Source organism: Nannospalax galili, unplaced genomic scaffold (assembly GCF_000622305.1).
Source record: "Nannospalax galili isolate Female #2095 unplaced genomic scaffold, S.galili_v1.0 scaffold1768, whole genome shotgun sequence".
NCBI lineage: Eukaryota > Metazoa > Chordata > Mammalia > Rodentia > Spalacidae > Nannospalax > Nannospalax galili.
In genome coordinates this window covers 292,882-312,364 of record NW_008356954.1, presented here as the reverse complement: position 1 = coordinate 312,364, position 19,483 = coordinate 292,882, and the positions used below count along the sequence as shown (strand labels likewise).

General features: G+C 49.5%; 1 protein-coding gene across 4 annotated transcripts in view; it reads left to right on the top strand.

The window, feature by feature from the left end:
- The first annotated feature begins 3,513 nt into the window (after positions 1 to 3,513).
- The window catches only part of Myh9 (myosin heavy chain 9), a 92,398-nt gene continuing 76,428 nt past the window's right edge, over positions 3,514 to 19,483 (top strand). The window contains exon 1 of one of the 4 annotated variants that reach the window (XM_008854792.3): positions 3,514 to 3,738. The gene's annotated coding sequence lies outside the window, so the exon portion shown is untranslated. Of the gene's footprint in view, positions 3,757 to 4,220; positions 4,241 to 19,483 lie in introns of those variants that run through there. The other 3 variants (XM_029557011.1, XM_029557013.1, XM_029557012.1) reach the window with 3 other exon arrangements.

Sequence of the window (19,483 nt, the reverse complement as noted above, 5' to 3'; positions counted from 1 at the left end):
GTCAATGCATGCCTCTGCTACAGGTGTGGAAAAGAGTTAACAGGTGTAGCTCCACCTTGATTGATTGATTGATTAACAGCCAATCAGAGGAACTGAAGCCGCTGACCCTGTATTCCAGTTAAATGTCCATCTGCCCGGGCCACCAGGCCAGAGAGGAATCAGCATAGGTGGGACAAGGAAGGAGAGGAGTTCTTGGGAGTTTCTAGAGTATCATTACGGAATAGGAGATGTTGATTGGTTCTTTTTTCATGTTTGTGTAGTAACCTATTGTATACCCCATTTATCCACTTTTTTTTTGGACTCGGGTTCTTACTATGTAGCCTAGCCTGGCCTCCAACGCACTGTCTCCTGCTACAGACTTCTGTGTGTTGTGCAGGTTGGGATTACGGGCACAAGCCCATATGTGGTTCCCTTTTGCTACTGGCTGAATTTTCTTATTGTATCGTCTGGGTTTTTATTTTTTATTTTTCATTTTTTTTTGTCTTTTTGAGACAGGGTCTCCCTGTAGCCCCAGCTGGCGTGGAACTCACTATGTAGACCAGGCTGGCCTTGAACTCACAGAGCTCTGCCTGCCTCTGCCTCCCGAGTGCTGGGACTAAAGGCATGCACCACCACCTCAAGAGCTCTATAATTTTTTAGACCTACTAAGACTAGCTTTTAAAATTTCTTTTTAAAGACATAAAAATAAAATTTTAACTTTAAAAGTGTGTATGCTTTGCCTGTATGTAGGTAAGTGTGCCACATGTGTGAAATGCTCACTGAGGCCAGAAGGGGGTGTCAGATCTCCTGGAACTGGAGTTATGGATGGTTGTTAGCTGCCATGTGGTTGCTGGGAACTGAACCTGGGTCCTCTGCAAGAGCAGTCAGTGCTCTTACCTACTGAGCCATCTCTCCAGCCTTGAGTCTGCTTTACAAAACCATTACATTTAAACAATTTATTTTATGTGTGTGCATGTGTGTATGTGTGTGGGTACAACAGAAGACAACCTTTGACTTTATCTTTTCACCATGTGGGTCCCAGGGATCAAACTCAGGGGGTTAGGTTTCGCAACAGATGCCTTTACCTGCGGAATCATCTCACTGTCCTTTTTGGCTGTCTTAAATTTCTGTGAAGATTGGTGTACATCCTTTGGTGGAACTAAATAGTCATTTTTGTTGGACTATACTTAAAAGTGGAATTTTTGCTATACTAAATAAAGTGAAAAAATTTTTTTTTGAGATAGGGTTTCATGTAGCCCAGATTGGCTTCAAACTCACTATGGAGTGAAAGATGACTTTGAATTCCTGATCCTGTTGCTTCTACCTGCTAAGTGCCATTATGTTCAGCTTCTATACTTTCCCAAAGTAGTTGTAGGAACATACACTGCAAGTCAGGCCTGGTGGCACACATCTTTAGTCTAAGTACTCGGAGGCAGAGGCAGGCAGATCTCTGTGAGATCCAGGCCAGCCTGGTCTACATAGCGAGTGCCAGGTCAGCTGGGGCTACAGAGAGACTCTGTCTGAAAAAGACAAAAAAAAAAAAAAAGAGAAAGATACACTCCTATGAGCCATTTATGGGTTCCTTGCTAATACTTGGCACTTTAATTTTAGCAAGCCATCTGGGGGATACTGCTATAGCATCACATTTTATTTTGGGGGGTTGTGGGTGTTTGAGATTGGGTTTCGCTATGTAGCCCAGGCTGGCCTCAAACTTATAGTGACTTTCCAGCCTTGGCTGTGATTATGGGTGTGTATCACCAGGCCTGGCCTTCCTCACAGTTTTCATTTGCATTTTCTGTGATAACTAATGATGTCAAACACTTTTTTTCTTATGTGCCAGGCAAGCTCTCTTCCACTGAGCTACTCCCTTAGCCCTATTTTTACCTTAGTAAATCATAAAAAAAAATATTTTGTGTGTGTGTGCGTAGTGCTGTGGATTGAATCCAGTCAGGACTTTGCACATGCCAGATAAGTAGTCTATCATGTCACTGAACTACATCCCTAGCCTCTGTGTGTGTGTGTGTGTTTTGAGAGTGTCTCACTATGCAACCCTGCTGGCCTGGAACTCTCTTTGTAGACCAGGCTGGCAGGATCTGCCTGCCTCTGTCTCCCGAGTGCCAGGATCAAAGTGCACAGACATATGTAGCCCATCCTCAGCCTTTTGAGGATCCATTTTAAAATGATTATTGGCTATTCGTATTTCACACTTTTGAGCTGTTTATTTGAAATATGGTCTCACTACGCGTAATTCCAGGCTGATCCTTCGGCCGCAGACTCCCGAGTTCTGGTGTACAGCACTACTCCATGCCGGATGTTTCTGGTCATTTTTATTTTGGAGCATTTGGGGTTTTCTTAGCGAGTGGGAAGAGATCTTTATGTATGATTGATAGTAACAATTTGTTACCTGTGCTGCAAAATCATTTTTCCAGTTGTCTTTTTGCCTTTAAGATGTTTTTTTCCCCCTGAAGTTCATGTGAAAGGATCATTTTAGGAGGAACATTCCAACAGGGAAGAGTAATGACGAGAAAATTGCCCTCATAAAGTGATTCGAAAGTTATCACTATTGATGGACCGCAGGACCAAACACACAGAAAGATCAATGCACACAACTCGGGAAACCGACTCAGAGAACCTGAGATGCGCAGGCGGTGAAAGCCGTACCTGCAAACCAGGGCAGAAAGTACAGGACGGCTATGGAAAGCAGTTAGATTTCCTGCTCCTAAACAAAACAGATTCCTGATGGATTGAAAAGACAAATGGTTAAAAAAAAGGGGGGGGGGGAATCCTTTCCAGGAGAGTAAAATAAATAAAACGAATGCAATTTGTCCACCTTTAAAAATAATTAAGTGACAAATATTTGAGAGGATGCGTGCGAGCTAATCTCGCGGAGGCAAAGGGAGGCTTAGAGACGCTTTCCAGCTGCCGGAGGAAAGGTTCTGAGGCGGGAGGACAGCAGCGTGCGGGCTCCAAAAAGCCCGGGTCCAAAATCAAACTCAGGACGCCCACACGGAATGCAGGGCTGAGGCCATGCCCGCCCCCACAGCCATCACAATTATGTAAAATACCACTTTTCCCATATATGGTCCTTAATATCTGTTCTCCTGGTAGGACAGGAGGACGGGAAAACACAGCTCGTGGGGCGGAGTGTCAGAGCCCAGGACCTTCCAACCCCCCTGTCCTCCTCGCCGGGGCGGCCCGGCAAGGCACCGCCAACCGGGCCCGGAGCCCTCCCCGCCCGGAGCCGCCCGCTCCTGATTGGATATTGTCTATATCAATCTTCTTCCGGTAACCTGGCTCTCCGTTGGACCCGCCCTACAAGGCGGAAGCGTGGGGGAAGGTGGGGTGAGTGGAGGTGGGGGCGGGTGGGAAGCACGAATCCCACCCCTCTGGTGCCCGAGGCTCCGCCCCTCCATTTTCATAGGCTGCATCATCTATGTCCATCAAGACCAGGATGATGCAGGATTGGGCGTCACGAGGAGGGGCGGGCGCTCACAGGCAGCTCCGCCCCCGAGCCGGCGCGGGGCCGGACTCCCGCCCGCCTCTGTGAGGGCGGGGCGGCCGGCGGCGAGCTGCAGAGCTGGGTGCGGTGAGGCGCGCAGATCACCGCGGTTCCTGGGCAGGGCACGGAGGGCTGAACGAGCCTGACCTGCTGCAGCTCCCTCCTCGCGCACTCGCCCCACCCCGCCGCGCCGCCGGAGCGCTCCAGAAAGTCTTCTCGGAAGAAGCAGCGCCTGTTTCCCGGGGCAGACCCAGGTTCAGGTGAGCGAGGCTCCACCGGTGCGTCCCGCCCCGGGGTGGCCGAGCGGATGCGGGCGGCGACAAGACGCTGGGCGTCTGGGGCAAGAGGGGGCCGGCGTGTGGTTCTCGGCCTCGGCGCGGCAGGCTCCGGCTCGGGCGGGTGCCCGTGGCTGCGGCCCGGGCACCGCATCCTCCCCGGGGAGCCTGCGCGGGCTCGGGGAGCGCGCGGCGGGCAGCGAGGCCTCGGGGGGAGCGGGCGCTGCGGGGCCCTGACCTCCAGGACGCCGTCCCCACGGCCTGGGGGGAGCGGGCGCTGCGGAGCCCTGAGCTCCCGGACGCCGTCCCCACCCCAGCCTGCGAGCTCTTCGGTCGGGACACCGAGAGCCTGGCCTTCCAGTGCGGCCCGGGCTCACCCGACGACCGACTTTGGCAAACTTTTTAACCCTTTTGCGGTCGCCGCTGTCCCGGGAGCTCGGCCGAGCGAACCGCGATGGGATCGCGCGCTCCGGCCAGCGTCTCCTTTGTAAGTTTTGGAAAGGGAGGTAACGGGCAGGCGGGGACCGTTTGGCAGCTGTCAGGGCGTCCTCCTGAGTCAGATCGGTCAGCCTTGCCGCAGACATTGCACCCAGGTCGTTTCCGCCCTCCGGTGCCGACTTCCTCATTCGCCCGGCCGCTCTCGGTAGGGCCGGGGCGGGGGCGGGGAGAGGTGCGCTGGGTGCGTGGGAATGGGGGACCGGGTAGAGACTTGGAAGGCCCTTTCTTTGCCCCCATCAGGTCCTTGATTTCCACTGCCCGAGGGCAAAAGGCTAGGGGTCTGCTGGCCGTTGTCGGGGCCGCCCGGATGTGCACCTGATTCCACTGCACCCAAGGCCGCCACGCCCCGACCAGTGGCTGGGAGCTGGCCCCTGCCTTTAGGACCAGGCCTGGCTGTTACCTCTTTGATGTTTGAGCCAGAGGCGGAGTTTTTGAGATTACCCACCCCCCCCTCCTTGTGCTAGGGTCCTCACCCGATCCTGTCCTGGAGCCACGCCCAGGGCAGAATTGCGCTCTCATCCCTCTCTGGCCACCTCAGTTCCTAACTGAAACCGAGTCTGCAGCCTCTGGGACATGCCTACGGGCTCTCCAGAAGTTGGGGGCAGGGTGAGGGCCGGGCTGGTGCCTGCGGCCCCACCCAGCGGTTCTGGGGAGAAGTTTCCCAGGAAGTCCCAGGTTTGGAGACAGCCATTGAGAAGCCCTGTCGCTTCTGGGTTCACTGCACCCTTTTTCTTGTGGGGGTGGGTTAACAGGATTTCAAAGTAACTGTTGAGGGGAAAAGTCTTAGCTCCTTGTGCAGGGCAACTTTGTAGCCATTTCTGACTCCCCTCCTAGCTGATAACCTCACCTGCTGACTTAAGTCCCTTTTTGGTAAGAGGGAGGCTGCTTGAAACAGCCTGTTTAGACAATCACTCAATTAATATTAGTCAATTTATATACATGGCTGTTATGGGTGGGGAGAGGACCCACAGATGTGTAATTGAGTAAATATTTAACTGGCTTCTCTGTGCCAGGGACTTTGCCAGGTGTGTGTGGGGGGTGAGGTGGAGGTAATTGAGTAAGACCTGGCCCCTGCCCACAGGCTCTTAGGGGGAGAGAGTTGAGACAAATCTGTATATGACTCTACTGTGAGGTGAAGATGACAGGGACCCCCAGAAAGGTACAGTGAGTCATAGGACTACCCTCTGAGATCTCAGTGGCCTCCTAGAAGAGGCTGGTGCCCTGGGGAAGTTTGAAGGCTTCAAGGAGCCACAGTGACAGAGTGACTGAGATACAAAGGCAGCTTGTGATGTGTCTCAAGCAAGCCACAGACAAAGGACTCCAGGAATTCCTAGGCTGAGGGGGCCACTGCTGTCCAGGGCAAGGAAGGAAGCCACCACCAGGAAGGAGCATATTTCAGGCTTGGCCAACTGAGGCAAGCACATGGTGTAGAAAGTGGGGAGTCATTTAATGAATAATTGGGGAGTAATTAAAAGCTTCGAGGGATTGTGTAATTTGAGAGTCACTGTGCCCCCAGATAGCTGTGGGGTGACACCCAGGAGCTTTCCTCTCACACTGAGCAGGTCCTGGCAGGCAGTTGGGCAGACCCAGGTGCCCCTCAAGCCAGCTTTGGCAAGTTCTGTTATCCAGGGTGTTATTCAGCCTTGAGGGGAAGGGAGACTGAGGGGCTGGCACATTCAGTGGGGCTGCTGGTCTAAAGGGCATGGGAGGTGAAAGGAAAGAAGGTGGGGTCTTGTTTTTTTTATTTTTTAACTTTTTAATCTAAGTGTTCAGAGATGGGATGGCCTCTTTCTTGGGGAATGTAGGGTCATGTCAATCACAGCCTGCTTTTGCTTGCTTTTACTCTAGAAAAAAAAAAAAAACAAGGATCTGTTAGCCCTTTTAAAGTAGAAAAGCACACTCAGAGAATGCAGCATTGTTGAGTGGCAGGGTATTGCTAGAAGCTGGGCAGGCCTAGCCTTCCTCACTTCCTCTTCTAACTAATCCTTCAGTGACTTCATACTTCAGACAGCCCCTGCCAGCTTGACATCTTTATTTCTAAGGGAGAAGGAGGGGTTGGTTGTTGTTTCCTTCTCTTCCAGGGGAGGAAGAGAAACCTAAAGCAAGGGGGAAAAAAGTCCTTGCCTTGACAGCTTCCTCCAAGCATCATGTTCCAAAAATATTTAGAATAACAAAATCTGTGTGTCTTCTTAATTAAACAAACGTCCTAATTTACTGAGCATAAAACAGCATCTCTGCCCGCAGGGGCAGGAAGTACATTTTCCTTTTGTACAGCCCCAGAGAGTCACTGCCTCTCAGCTTTAACCCTTGGTGTGCTGAGCCCCTGGGCTCAGGTCCTCTAGTGAACAGAGAACAGAACCCTGCCTGTCTGCCCAGGCAATTGGGCCTCACACAATCTCATTTAAAAGAATTTTTAAAATTAAATTTTAATTCCTGGGGATCGAATTCAGGCAGGCTTTCTGAGCTGGTCCCAGAATCCATGTTTTTATCTATGTATTTATCTGTTTGAGACATAGTCCCACTGTGCAGCCCTGGCTGGCCTGGAACTCAGAGATCTGCTGCCTCTGTCTCTAGAGTGCTGGGATTAAAGGCATGCACCACTTTTTTAAAAGATACATTTTCTTCCTTTATGAACAAGAGACCCAATATTTTCCTTTTGTGCTGGAACTATAAATTAAGCAGCTACTCAAGACCAGGAATGCACAGATATCAGGTCATTGGGCTTTGGGACATGTGGGCTGTGATATGAGGAGGGCAGGGACTGAAGCTGAGAAGATGCATAGACATCATGAAGGGGAGGAAGAAAGGGGAAAACCCATCTGGATTGTCGGATTAGCTAGTGTCCTTTAGCAGTATACTCCAGACAGGCTGTAAGGGACAACGGCAGAAGACTAGACAAAGGAAGGTAGTACACTTCCCCTCTTTAAACCTCTTGAATTCGAGCAATCCAAGGCTGAGCCTTCCCTCCTTCCCTCCTTCCTTTTTTTTTTTTTTTGAAATCATAGATTTAATCAGTCTTACCTTCCTGGGTTGTTTGAAGAAGGAGGAGTTTCCTAGCTCAGTGTTCTTTCTACCTCTAAAAAGGGGTGCATGTGCTGTACAGCTTGTGGGCTGCTGGGAGGCCAAAGTGGTGAACACATGATGGTTTTGAGACCCTTTTCCTGATGCTTTGGGTGTGCTTGCCTGTGAACACGGGCTGAGTACCTTGCTGCAGAGTGCTGGCCTAGGCAGAAGTTGCTCATGCTTGCTGACTGTGGTTTCCCATGGTCAAGGGGATAGACAAGGGTGGTCTGGAAAGAGCTTCCAGCCCTGGAAATGGTGGAGGGTATGTTTGTGTTAGAGAGTGCCATATCCCCTGCAAGAGATGGTAGGAGTTATGTGCCTACTGGTGCTCAAGGATGCCAGGGAAATTCCCCTGCGACTGAGCACTCCAGGGCTTTATTGATGGGTATGTGTGTTGTATGTTGCACACCTTTTTTTAAAAAAAAATTTTGTTTATTATTTTTATTTTATGTGTATGAGTGTATTGCCTACATGTATGTGAGTGCACCCATGTCGTGCATTGCAGACACTGCAGAAGAGGGCTTCAGATTTCCCTGGAACTGGAGTTAAGGGTGGTTCATAGCCGCCATGTGGGTGCTGGGAATCGAATCTGGGTCCTCTGCAAGAGCAGTCAGTCAGCGCTCTTAACTGCTGAGCCATCTTTCTAGCCCCTGCACACCTCTTTTTAGAAGGTGGTTTGGCAGTATCTGTCAAAGCACAGTCCTTTTCACTGTATTCTAGGAATTTACCCCAAAGATAAACTTGAATGTGCAGAAGGAAATGTCCGAGGGTAATCATTGTACCATTGTCAGAGAAGAAGGCAGGAAGCAAGTTAACTGTCCATTAGAAAGGTCAAATTAATCATGCTGCAGCTGTACAGCGGAAATCCTTCTAGCCCTTAAAAAAATGAAGTCAATTTATATGTACTGATAGGGCACACTCTCCAAGCGGGAAGAAAAAACAGCTAGATACAAAGAGTAGAAGGTGTCCGCTTTGGAGTAAAACCTGGGGTGTCCCTTCTGCACCTCTTTTTCCCCCCTCCAATACAGGATCTCACTGTATAGCTTTAGGCTAGCCTCTTTGCACTGTCCTGCCTTGACCCCCGAGTGCTGGGATTACAGGCATGTGCCACTGCACCTGGCCTCTATGGAAGGGTCTTAAAAAGTACTCATCTGGCTTAGAATTCTTTGGGTCCTGTTTTCTTCTTCATCCTCCCTAGAGTAACTGATGCTCATCCGCTCTCATCCCCCCCATCCTGAGAACTGGGAGGTGATTACTTCTCTTTGCTATGAGAAAAGAAAACCTGCTTGGATTTCCCTTTGGCTAGGGTTTCCACAGTTCACCTAGTTCCAAATCACACTCTCTTCTGTCTCAGGAACCCCACCTTGACCAGAGGGCTAGACAAGGCCTTTACTTGAGTCCCCTTCTTTTTTAACCTGGGATCATGGCAGTTACCAGCACATGCCTTCCCTTTCCATCCCAGTTGTTGCTCACACATCTGGTCTCTGGTTTTTATGCATTAACAGTAGAAAAGCCCAAATTGTTGAAAAATGTGATCAAAGAGGCATTGTGACTTGGAAGACCCTGACCTCCTCCAGGAAAACCAATGTCCGCCTTGAACATTTTGGGCACTGGAGAGGCTACTGCCTCTGCCTGCTACTCACCTAGCTTCTATTCCCAGTGAAGCCTGTGGAAGAGCCATCAGGGTCCTGAGCAGGGCCTGCTCCCCTGGAAGCAGTGTAAAAGGAGTGGCATGAGTCACTCCAGAGAACACACAGTGAGCCAGGCTCTAAAATGGGCCTTGCTACCACATGGGCAGGGTTTGAAGGCTGATGTGCATGTGGCGTGTATTCGCCCTCAGGGTCTCCACCCCCCCTTCTTTGGGCACAGGGGAACTGTCACTTGGGTCTGATGTGAGTCTCTTTAAAAAGGCTTGTACTGGAATTAGTTGGGGCAGGTGAGCTGGTGAAGGCCCTGGGCTGGCCTTGGCTGAGGTCAGGGCCATTGGGAATCCCTGATTCTGAAGCTGTCTTCATTCTAGCTGTGAATGTCCCGGACCCCTCCACTGTGGCTGAGGGAGATTGCAGAGCCCTGCTGAAGGAAGTCTGCAGAAGGGTGAAGGGTGAGGCTTCCTGTAGGACAGGCTGGGTTGTGGCCTGAAGGTGCTGATCTTTTCTAACCCAACCCCCCCCCCCCCCCCCGCCCCCCCCCCCCCCCCCCCCCCCCCACCACGCCCCCCCGTGTCACTGCCTGTTGGCCTCTCAGATGACCTCAGGGGTCCTGATGGTACTTTGTAGAGGCACCAGGGGGGCCTCTCAGGGAGGTCCCTTCTGTCCCAGGGGGCCAGCATGATGTCCATCTTCATAATGTTAATGCGTTGTGATAGCCTGAGGATAAGTCCTTTCTTTAACATGGTTTTCGCTGACCAAAGAGACATTTCAGTTTGGGAACTTGATTCCTAGGTTTGTTTGCATTTTATTTTTTCCTACAGTGCTGGGAATCATCAGTCCTAAAGCCTTGATTGAGAGTAAGTACTCTAGTACCAAGACACACCCCAGCCCTAGTTTTTTGTTTTTAGTTTTTTTCTTAAATTGTACTTCTAATTGTAAATGGTGTTCTACTTAAAAGAAAAACCATTAGCATCAATAAAAGCCCTTCCTATTGAATTTGTTTAGAATTGTAGACTATCTGAGCTGAAGGGGTATGAAAATAATTATTTTTGGGTTTTTTTTTTTGAGACAGGATCTCACTGTGTAGCCCTAGGTGTCCTAGAACTCACTATGTAGAGTAGGCTGGCCTCAAAGTCAAAGAGCTCTGCCTGCATCTGCCTCCTAAGTGCTGGGGTCAAAGGCCTGCATGGCCAAGCCCAGCCTAGGGGGTACAGTTTTTTAAAAATACTTTTTCTCCCATGTAGAGGAGTGCTTTGCTGTGGCTTCACTCAGTGCTGGTGCCTTTCTTGAATCAGGATTAAGTGCATTTGAGCATACCATCTCTTTACCCATGGGGCGGGTTAGCCAAGCACCACATATACCACTGCTCCCTTATTCTTCCCTCAAAAATCTTCTCCCTTAATCTGTTCCTTTGAGGGGCACTAGGTTAGAGAATGGGGGAGGTGTTTGGTTTTCTCTGAACTTCCAGTTGGGTGTGGCCTTTGGGCTGAAAGCTTCTAAAGCTTAAAATATCAGTATTTTTTGTGGGGTAGTGCTAGGCAGAAGGGTGGACCATTCAGAAAGCTATCTTGGCACCCCCTGTTCTTCAGCCAGGTCGAACTTCTAGCAACCATAACTCATTTGAAGTCTTGGGATCTTTTTTTTCTGTTTCCAATACAAACAGGGCAGAAGGAACAAACCAATGGTTTTGGGACCAGGCAGACCTGGAACTAGACTCTGAACTTTTCTCCTACTGCTCACCTCAGTTTCCCCAACTGCCGCATGGGGCTGCCAGCTTTGAAATAGTCCACTGTTCATCTTCCTCCTGTTTTCCCTCCTTTTCCTTCTATTATTAACATCATTTATCCTCAGGTGTTAGGAAATAATTTCAGGTTTTAAAGATTTGAAAGTCATTCCACATAGCTGCTCCTTGGTAACAAGGTGTGGTCACCAAGATGACCGAGGAAGGAACCAGTAGGCAGGACTCCTGGGCTGGATGCTGAGGCTTCTGAGGCCAGGTCTTTTGCATCCTTCCTCTCATACAATACAGCTCAATTTGTTCCTCTGATCTGAGATGGTTACGCATTAAAAAAGAAGTGGTTACAAAGCACTCAAGGCACCTTTAGAGTTGTCTGTGTTCAAAAGCCGCTGTGTTTCCTGTGTTTTATATGAAATCACTGGGCTGGAGAAGGCAGCTTCCTGTCTGATAAACATAAAGAGCAGGGCAGTGGAACAGTTTGGGTGACTTTAACCTAACTAGGCTGCAATGATGGGGGTGGGGGTTCCTTAGAGCTCATTGGACTGGGACGCCTGAGACGTGAAAAGCCAGTCCCTTTGCATTGCTCTCTCCTGTCTTAGTGCAGGTCTGAGTCAGTTCCAGTCCTTCATGGAGCCTTTGTTTAAACCTGTGGACTGGAGGCCCTGTAGCCAAGGGCCTATGGACTTCCTTGTAGTATTCTGGTATTGGGGGTGGGGGCACTTTACCAGAGAGAGCCAGTTCCATGGAGCCTTCTCTAATAGGATGGGGAGTCAGGACTTGGAGCGCCAGCCCCATGCTCTCTGAGTGGTTGGAACTTTCTATCACTTGAGTTTGGTTCCTAGAGGCTTGAATTGCTTGGTGTGGACAGTGGCAGAACATGGGGAGGAAGGAAGGAGGAGACTGGAACAGAGGAGCTGCCTGAGAATCATGATGTTGGGGTTGAGCCCGGGCTCTGGATTTTATTGAGCACCTATATGTACTAGGCCTCAGGGTCACAAATTCTCCCCTTCTTCCCACAAAGCAGAAATGCATCCCATTTTGCTGACTAGATTTCTGTCCTAGTTACTTTCTATTGCTATGATTAAAAATACTGACAAAACCAAAGCTGGGCGTGATGGTGCACGCCTTTAATCCCAGAGGCAGAGGCAGGTGGATCTCTATGAGTTCAAGGCCAGCCTGGTCTACATAGTGAGTTCCAGGACAGCTGGGGCTACAGGGAGACCCTGTCTTAAAGCCCTCAGAAGGCAGAGGCAGGTGGATCCCTACAAGATCAAGGTCACCCTAGTTCACATCGTAACTTCCAGGTGGGTTGTGACTAGGGAGACCCCGTCAAAAATCAGCCAACAAAAACAAAAAAAAAAAAAAAAAAAAAACCTGACAAAACCAACTTGGGGAAGAAAGAGTTGATTTTATCTTACATCTCCCAGGTCACAGTTCATCTCATCACTGAGGGAAGTCAGGGCAGGAACCTGGAGCTGAAGCACAGACTATGGAGAAACACTGCTTATTGGCTTACTCTTCTGACCTGTGCTCACACTGTTTTCTTATACAACACAGGGCCACCTGCCCAGGGGTGGCACCACCAACAGTGGATTGGGCCCTCCCACATCTCTTAACAGTCAGGAAAATGCTCCACAGACATGGCCACAAGCCGGTCTAATGGAGGTGTGCCTCAGATGAGGTTTCTTCTCCCCAGATGAGTTAAATTGACAACTAAAGCTGTCCAGCACAGTTGCCTTATAGAGATTCAAGTAGGCCTGTTGGAGCCACTGTGGGTGTGCATGTCCTGGCTCACAGAGGGAGTGGACTGGTCCTTGCTGCTTCCTCCTTCCTTGTGGCTGTATGGTCATTAAAGGAGCCAGGCAGAATGGGCCTCACAGGCCCCGTTGCTGTTGGTCACTCACTGAGCCCCCCCCCCGCCCCCGCGTGCCATCATGTTGCCTTTAGCCTCAGAGTAGCTACTTGTCATGTGAGTGTGGTTGGTGGTCAGGGAGGGAGGGTGGGTGAGAAGGCTTACCTGCCATTGGACCCCAGGTGGTGCCCGTTGGGGGGGACCAGACACTCACTGCCATCTTGACTGGTAGTTCTTGTTGATGGCTGTGCTCTTGCAAACTCTTGCATGCATCCCTTCCTTCATGTGTCCACCTGTCCAAACTTAGTCATTCAGTAACCTCTCCTGAGAACATGCCATGTGCAATCCAGGCCCCAGGGCTAGAAGCTGGGAGAATGGACGTAGAGGAAATATTCCTATTTCCAGGAGCTGATGATTTCCAGCTCATGTAGGGGAGCAGGGAGTCTGAGAAGGCTGCCTGGAAGAGGGAGCATCTGAACTAATGGCAAAGTCAGGACATGTCTAGGGAGCAGGGTTGAGACCTTGTTCTGTCATTTAGACTCCAGCAAAGCTTTGTGTTCAGGGTGATTCAGGTGGGCCAAGGCCCTGTGACTCACAGGGCTGGAGAAAAATTGCTTCTCCTTAGTAGGCCCTAATCTTTTCAGGCTCCAAGGTAAGCTCATGGAGGCCTAGTCCTTGCCCTTACAGCACTTCCTGGGAGTTGGAGTGCAGCACTCACTCCCAGGTTGTTAACCTGTGACTGGGTGCTGGGCATGCTGCCATATCCTCTGGCTGGGTGGCCAGACATTATTCCCAGTTAAATGACTTGATACGAGATTTTTTTCACTGAGTGTTGGGACATACCATTACTATTGGAAACAATTCCCTTCTATAGCTAAAAGGACTAGGAGCAGTTGTTTATAGCCCAAGTGTAATAGCAAAGCTGCCAAGCAGTAAATCTGTCTCCTCCCCCTTTTGCATTTTCTTGGTTTCCTGTACATACACACACACACACACACACACACACACACACACACACACACACTTTACAAAATCCTAAGCAGAACACTACTGTATGTGTTCTGACTTAGTCACTTAGTACTATAGTCTGAGGTTCCCCATGTTGCAACAGTCGCCACACTAGGTATTTTAATGGACATGTTATAGTCCACTGAGGGAATGAACCATTATTTGCATTGCTAGAAAGTACCATGGGTTTTATTGACTCTTAAAATGCATTCACTTAGTAAATATCCCTTGAGCATCTATTGTAGGTCTTGTCCAGAGATGGCTGAGTGGTCAAGATGCAGGTGCTCGAGACCACCAGAGCTGCCCTCCAGGGTTCAAATCTGGCACCAGGAACACAGTCTGGTGTTGTGGTTGTGAGACATAGGGGTTTACAGAAGAGATGGGCAGCTGGGAGCCCCTTCGTGTTGATGGAAAACTGGTAAAACCACCTTGTCATTCATTAGTGGTGAGAAAGCTTAAACTGGAACCAGGATCTGGGAAATCTTTCTGGGCTCTGTGGAGGAACATCTTCCATCTGCTACTTCCCAGCCCAACTAGTCACTACTGTGTGTATCTGCAGTTTACAAAACCTGGGTTAGAAAACTCATCTGGAAGAGGTGAGAGACCAAAGTCTCCATGGAGGCCTTGTCCACAGGGTGGCCACTAGGAGAGCCACAGTGGGTAGGAAGGAGATAACTGAGGGTAGAGGGAAAGGGAGGCTGGGAGGAAGGAAGAGGGGGGTGGGCTGCGTTAGGGTAAGGGTGGGGAGAGTCTAGAAACATCCAGATGCCAGGTGACCAGGACTCTGCTGAAGCTCCTGCTTTCCTCATATGGTGTAAGGATTGTAGCAATAAGTTGCAACAATTTGACTTTGTTGTAAAAAAGAAGTTTCAGAATCCTAGTGGCTGCTTTTGAGCTGATACATATTTGTAGTGAGGAGGCCATTTGCAGAGGGACAGAACTGGGCACTAGGAATGCGTGGGTACCCAGAAGACTAGAAACTGGAAGTATCTAGTCTTCTAGATACTGCACTAGATACTAGATTATTGCAAGTATCCTGCTCTGCCCTGTTTCCCCAATTGCCTTCCTTGAGCAAGGAGAGTATTTTACTTCTTCCTCTTTTTTCCTCCTCATTTCCCACTACACTCAAGTCTTTCTGAAACGTGCTGTTTTAGAGAGCAGGAGATACAACTTTTGTTGTTTGGGAAGGAGCCAAAAGCTTGTTGCCACCTGCCCCGCTGGGGGAATGAAGGAGGCTGGGCAAGCTCCAGCCTTGCTGGGGACTCTGGAGTTGCAGGCTCTGTTGACCTTGTTGCGTCCTCTCTCCAGCCTGCAGTTCCCTTTAGCCTATGGGGTTTGAGGTTTGTCATGGTTCTCAAATGTTGCCCCCCTCTATACACACTCAAAGCTACAGGATCTAAACCTTTATCTAACTTTATTTTCACATATGGATTTGAAGTTGGTAATAATAATGTAATTGGAGGGCTCCAGGGCTTGGTGGATTATACCTTAGTAGTTAAGGTGAGGTGGTTTGCATCTTTGTATTCCCTTCCTGTTTATACTGCTGTTCTGCGATTATGGGCTAAAGATTATCTTTGAATTTATACTATTTTAAATTATTTATTAGCTGTCATATTGGAGGTGGGAGAGGTAAGTTCAAGGAGCAGGAAGTGGAAGTGGGGAGGGGGTGACTTCAGGGGCAGTAGCTGAGTTTGAATCACATTTTTAAAAGGCAGTTTCGTTATTCTTTAACTGTATTGAATGCTAGGTGTGCAGTAGTAGCTATTCTGCTATTATTCTGTTCTGGGTTCTGGGGCTGCATTGTTTAGGGAATCCTGGGAAGGCCCCCCCCCCCCCCCAGTGTGCATGCTGATGGGTGGAGCCGGACAACAACAGTGACAGGAACCCACCCATAGTGGCTATGCTGTGCTGAGAAAGAAGGCAGGGGAGGGGTATAAATGAGCCTGCTGGGACAGCCTGATCCAAGTGCCACAGACTGGGGTTCTGGACAGCAGGTGTTTATGCTCACAGTTCTTGAGGAAGTCCAGGGTCACAGTGGGCATCTGGCTTCTTCTGAGGCCTCTTCTTGGCCATCTTCTCTGTGTCCACACTTGGTCTTCTCTGTGTATCTGTGTTCTAATCTCCAGCCATGTTGGGTTAGGGCCTACTCCAAGGATCACATTTTAACTTAGTTACCTTTTCCAGGGTGCTAAGCCAACCATAATCTGAGGTATTGGGGTTAAGGCTTCAACATGAGTTTGGAGGAACACAATGCAGCCCAGACTATTAACAGAAAGACATTATGGTGACCCTTTTCCGGCCTAGCCCTCCCAGCTGCCTCTTACTAGCTGTTAACTGCTTTGATTCCCACTTTATATCTGTAAACTGGCTTGTATGTCTTAACTGGGCATGGTGCTGTTAGCTCTTAGCAGAGCTAAGAGGAACTCAGTGAAAGGATAGCCTGGGCTTCTTAGTGAGACCTTGTCTCAACCCCTCTCCCCCATGTGTTGGTGTTCTGGGTAGCTGATATTCAGCACAGAGTCTGGACTCACTCCCAAGTACTATCAGGGCTCCTCCCCATCGGGTTCAACAACTCCTCACCTCAGCCCACTTTAACCCTCTGCTCTCCCCTTCTACTTCTGATCAAAGCTGCTCAGGTAGGAACCTACCTGAGGTAGCCCAGGGCTCCTGGGACTGACCTCTTCCCAGAGGAGCCATAAACACTTTCCATCAGTGAAGAGTAGAAAATTGATGCAGAACTGTAAACTTCAAATCGCTGGGGTTGGCCAGTGTAGTGTGCCACTATTATAGCTAGCCTTGCTGGGTACTTTGCCTGACAGAGGCTCTGCTCTTACCTCCCATGTGACACTGGAATGGTACAGTGATACAGAGGTCATAGCACGCTTCTGTGCTGGCTTCCACCCTGGTCTTGCCAACCTACCAGGACCTTGCATTGTGCCTTGTCCATGGTGGGCTGGACACACGAGAACAAAGTCATACCTGCTGGGACAAACTGACACTGGCTCAGCTTCAGCACCTCCCCTAACTCTGGTGGCCTTGGGTAGATGGCTGTATTTCCTTGGTTTCTGAGGCTTAACTACCATGAAATATATGTCTAGTACTTCTAAATAGGCAGGGGCTCTGGCCTCCGACCTAGAACCTTTTCTCTCATTTGTTCTTTGACCTTGGGCAGGTTATGTGACCTCTGTGCCTCATTGTTCCTCATTTGTGAAATGAGGAAAAGAAGAAATACCACAGAGGGTTTGGTGTTCAGAGAATCTCAGACTTCTTTTTGTGTATTTTATTTACATACAGTTCGCATAGCACAGTGGCAGGTTATCTGTTACTTTTTTCTATTAAAAAAAGTCTATTTTAGGTGCTGAGAGATGACTCATTGGTAAAGTACTTGCTGTGCAAGCATGAGGACCTGAGTTTGGATCCTGAACAAAAAAAGCTAGCCAGTTATGCTGGTGCCTGCCTATAATTCCAGCCAGGGGAGGTGGAGACAGGAAGATTCCTGGGGCTTGCCCACTAGCCAGCCTAGCCTACTTGTAGAGCTACAGGTTTGCCAACCTAGCTTACTTGTTGAGCTCCAGGTTCAGTGAGAGACTTCTGTCTAAAAAAAAAAAAAAGGTGGGGAGCAGTAGAGAAAGACACCCAGTGTTGCCCTCTGATCCCCACACCTCTGCACATGCATGCACCACACACATATAAGAATCTAATTCACTTTTTTTCTATGCCTTTATGAAGCTTGAAGTCACATCCAGGTTATTGGAATTGAAGTCTCTTACAAGGTGGCAGGCAGTATTAGTGACTCCATTTTATAGCAGGGTGTGTTGAGAATCCAAGAACCTAATGGACAGCCCCAGGTAGTATCCTCTCCCAGAGTCTGATTTTCAGGCCAGATATTGTCTGTATCTATTCCCATGCCTCTCCTGCCTTCTTAAGCCACTGTAACTTTTTTTTTTTTGTACGTGTGGTAGTGACACTGGAGTTCTGTGCACTTTTGTCCTAGTGGCTGTTGAGTCCCAATTCCTTGCTGACTCTTTGGTACCAGGTGTACCTCCCTGTTTCATCCCAGTCCTCAGGTAGCCAGCAGTGAGGGTGGGTAGGCCAGGGCAGGCGTGGTCAGCTGGTCTGGTATCTGCAGCTGAGGGTGGCTTGGGAAGGGGAGGTATTTCCAGCCTGGTTTCTTCAGAGAAACCGCCTTTTACTTGTCTTCCTCAGCTTGCCACCTCCTCCTGGCCCACCAGCATGCTGTTCTCAGCCTGCCTTCTGCCTGCAGTGGGGCCTGCCTGCCGCCCGCACTGCTTCCTGTCTGCCAGGGTGAGGAGGAGGAAGTGTAGCGCCAGGTGCTCAGGAAAAGTGCCTCATTATCTCTCTTGGTTGCCCGAGCATGTGGCATTCCTAGGCTCATCCACGCTGTGCTCACCAGTGAGTTCTGGCCTCTCTGGCTAGAACTTCCATCCTCATGTCAGAGGAAGATCTGAAGATCTGACAGAGGCCCTCCTGCCATTTAGGAGCTTGTGTCCTGCCATGAGGACACTGGAGATGCTTCTAAGTGGCAGGGCTCTGTGTGTTATCATATACCCTGCCGTGTGTCTTGCACTTTGGAAGCTGTGTGGGAAAGAGGCTGAGTCCTCCTCCCCTGGAAAGCAAGTCCTGGGCTTTAATTATCTTTAGGTTGGAATGGTGGAGCCCCCTCCCCCAGTCCCGCCCACCCCCTTTCTTCTGGCTTTCAGACAAAAATGTGAAGAATGCAGATCCTCTGTTGCAGACCTGAGCTGATTTCTGGGCACTGGGGACCTGGGTGCTGGGGCCATCTGGGTGCCTGGGCCATCTGGGCCCTGGGACCAGACTCAAGGATCTCCTGGGTTTTACGGCTGCTTTGTTGTGCCCTGACTGATCGGGGACATTCTGTGTCAGTTGTGGTTTTTTTGGGATCAATTATAACTCCAGGCTTCTTGAATTCTAAGATGTTCTGTGTGGCCCCTTCTGAGGCAGCAGTGGGAAGATGAGGCTCTTCCCTTCCTAGCTCTCCTACCTCAGAAGAATCAAGTTCACAGGGATTGGTAGGGGAAGTCTGCAGTATAGAAGGGGTTAGCATTAGGCCTATAAGCTAATTCTCTTGCTCTGGTTGTTAGGACAGGGAGACTGGGGTGGAGAGGTCACTTCTGCTCTTTCCCCTTCCTGATGGCATCTCAGCTGTCTGCTGTAATTCTTGCTGGATGCTCCCTGTGTACCTAGTTATATCCTAGGAGGCAGGATGCAAAACCATTAGATTCAGGACCCTGGAGCCCAGAATGAGACTGCAGGCTGTAGGCACTAGCGGCAAGTCATGTACCGGTTCTGGTCCTCACTAGCCCTTTCTGCAAAGCAGGATACCAACAGAAGTTACCTAATGGGGCTGCTGTGCTTAAGGGCATTGCTCCAAAAGCAGTCAGAATGAAGTTGATTGGCTATGTGGTCTTTTGAGATGGGCTCTGTAATTCCCATTTTACAGATGAAGAAAGGGAGATTCTGAATGGTTGAACAACTAACTTACCTACATTCTCTTCCCAAGTGAGTAGAGAAAACCCAGTGCTCATATCTAGGATGACCCAACTCAGGAGCATCACCTTCTGCTCCATCCCAGCATCTTCTCTGGTACACATGTGCAGCCATCTCTTGTGTATGCATGTGTGTATATGTTTGTGAGCACATGCCTGTGAGCACAGGTCTCTGTGCACTTATCTCTACATGTCTGTGTACATGTCTGTGTATCCAGGTCTTTATGTGTACATGTTGCTGTATAGGTCTCTGTGTGTACATGCCTGTGGGTATCCAGGTCTTTGTGTATACATATCTCTATGTACATGTATGTGTGTATATCCAGATCTTTTTATTACATTCTTATTTGTGTGTGTGTGTGTGTGTGTGTGTGTGTGTGTGTGTGTGTGTGTA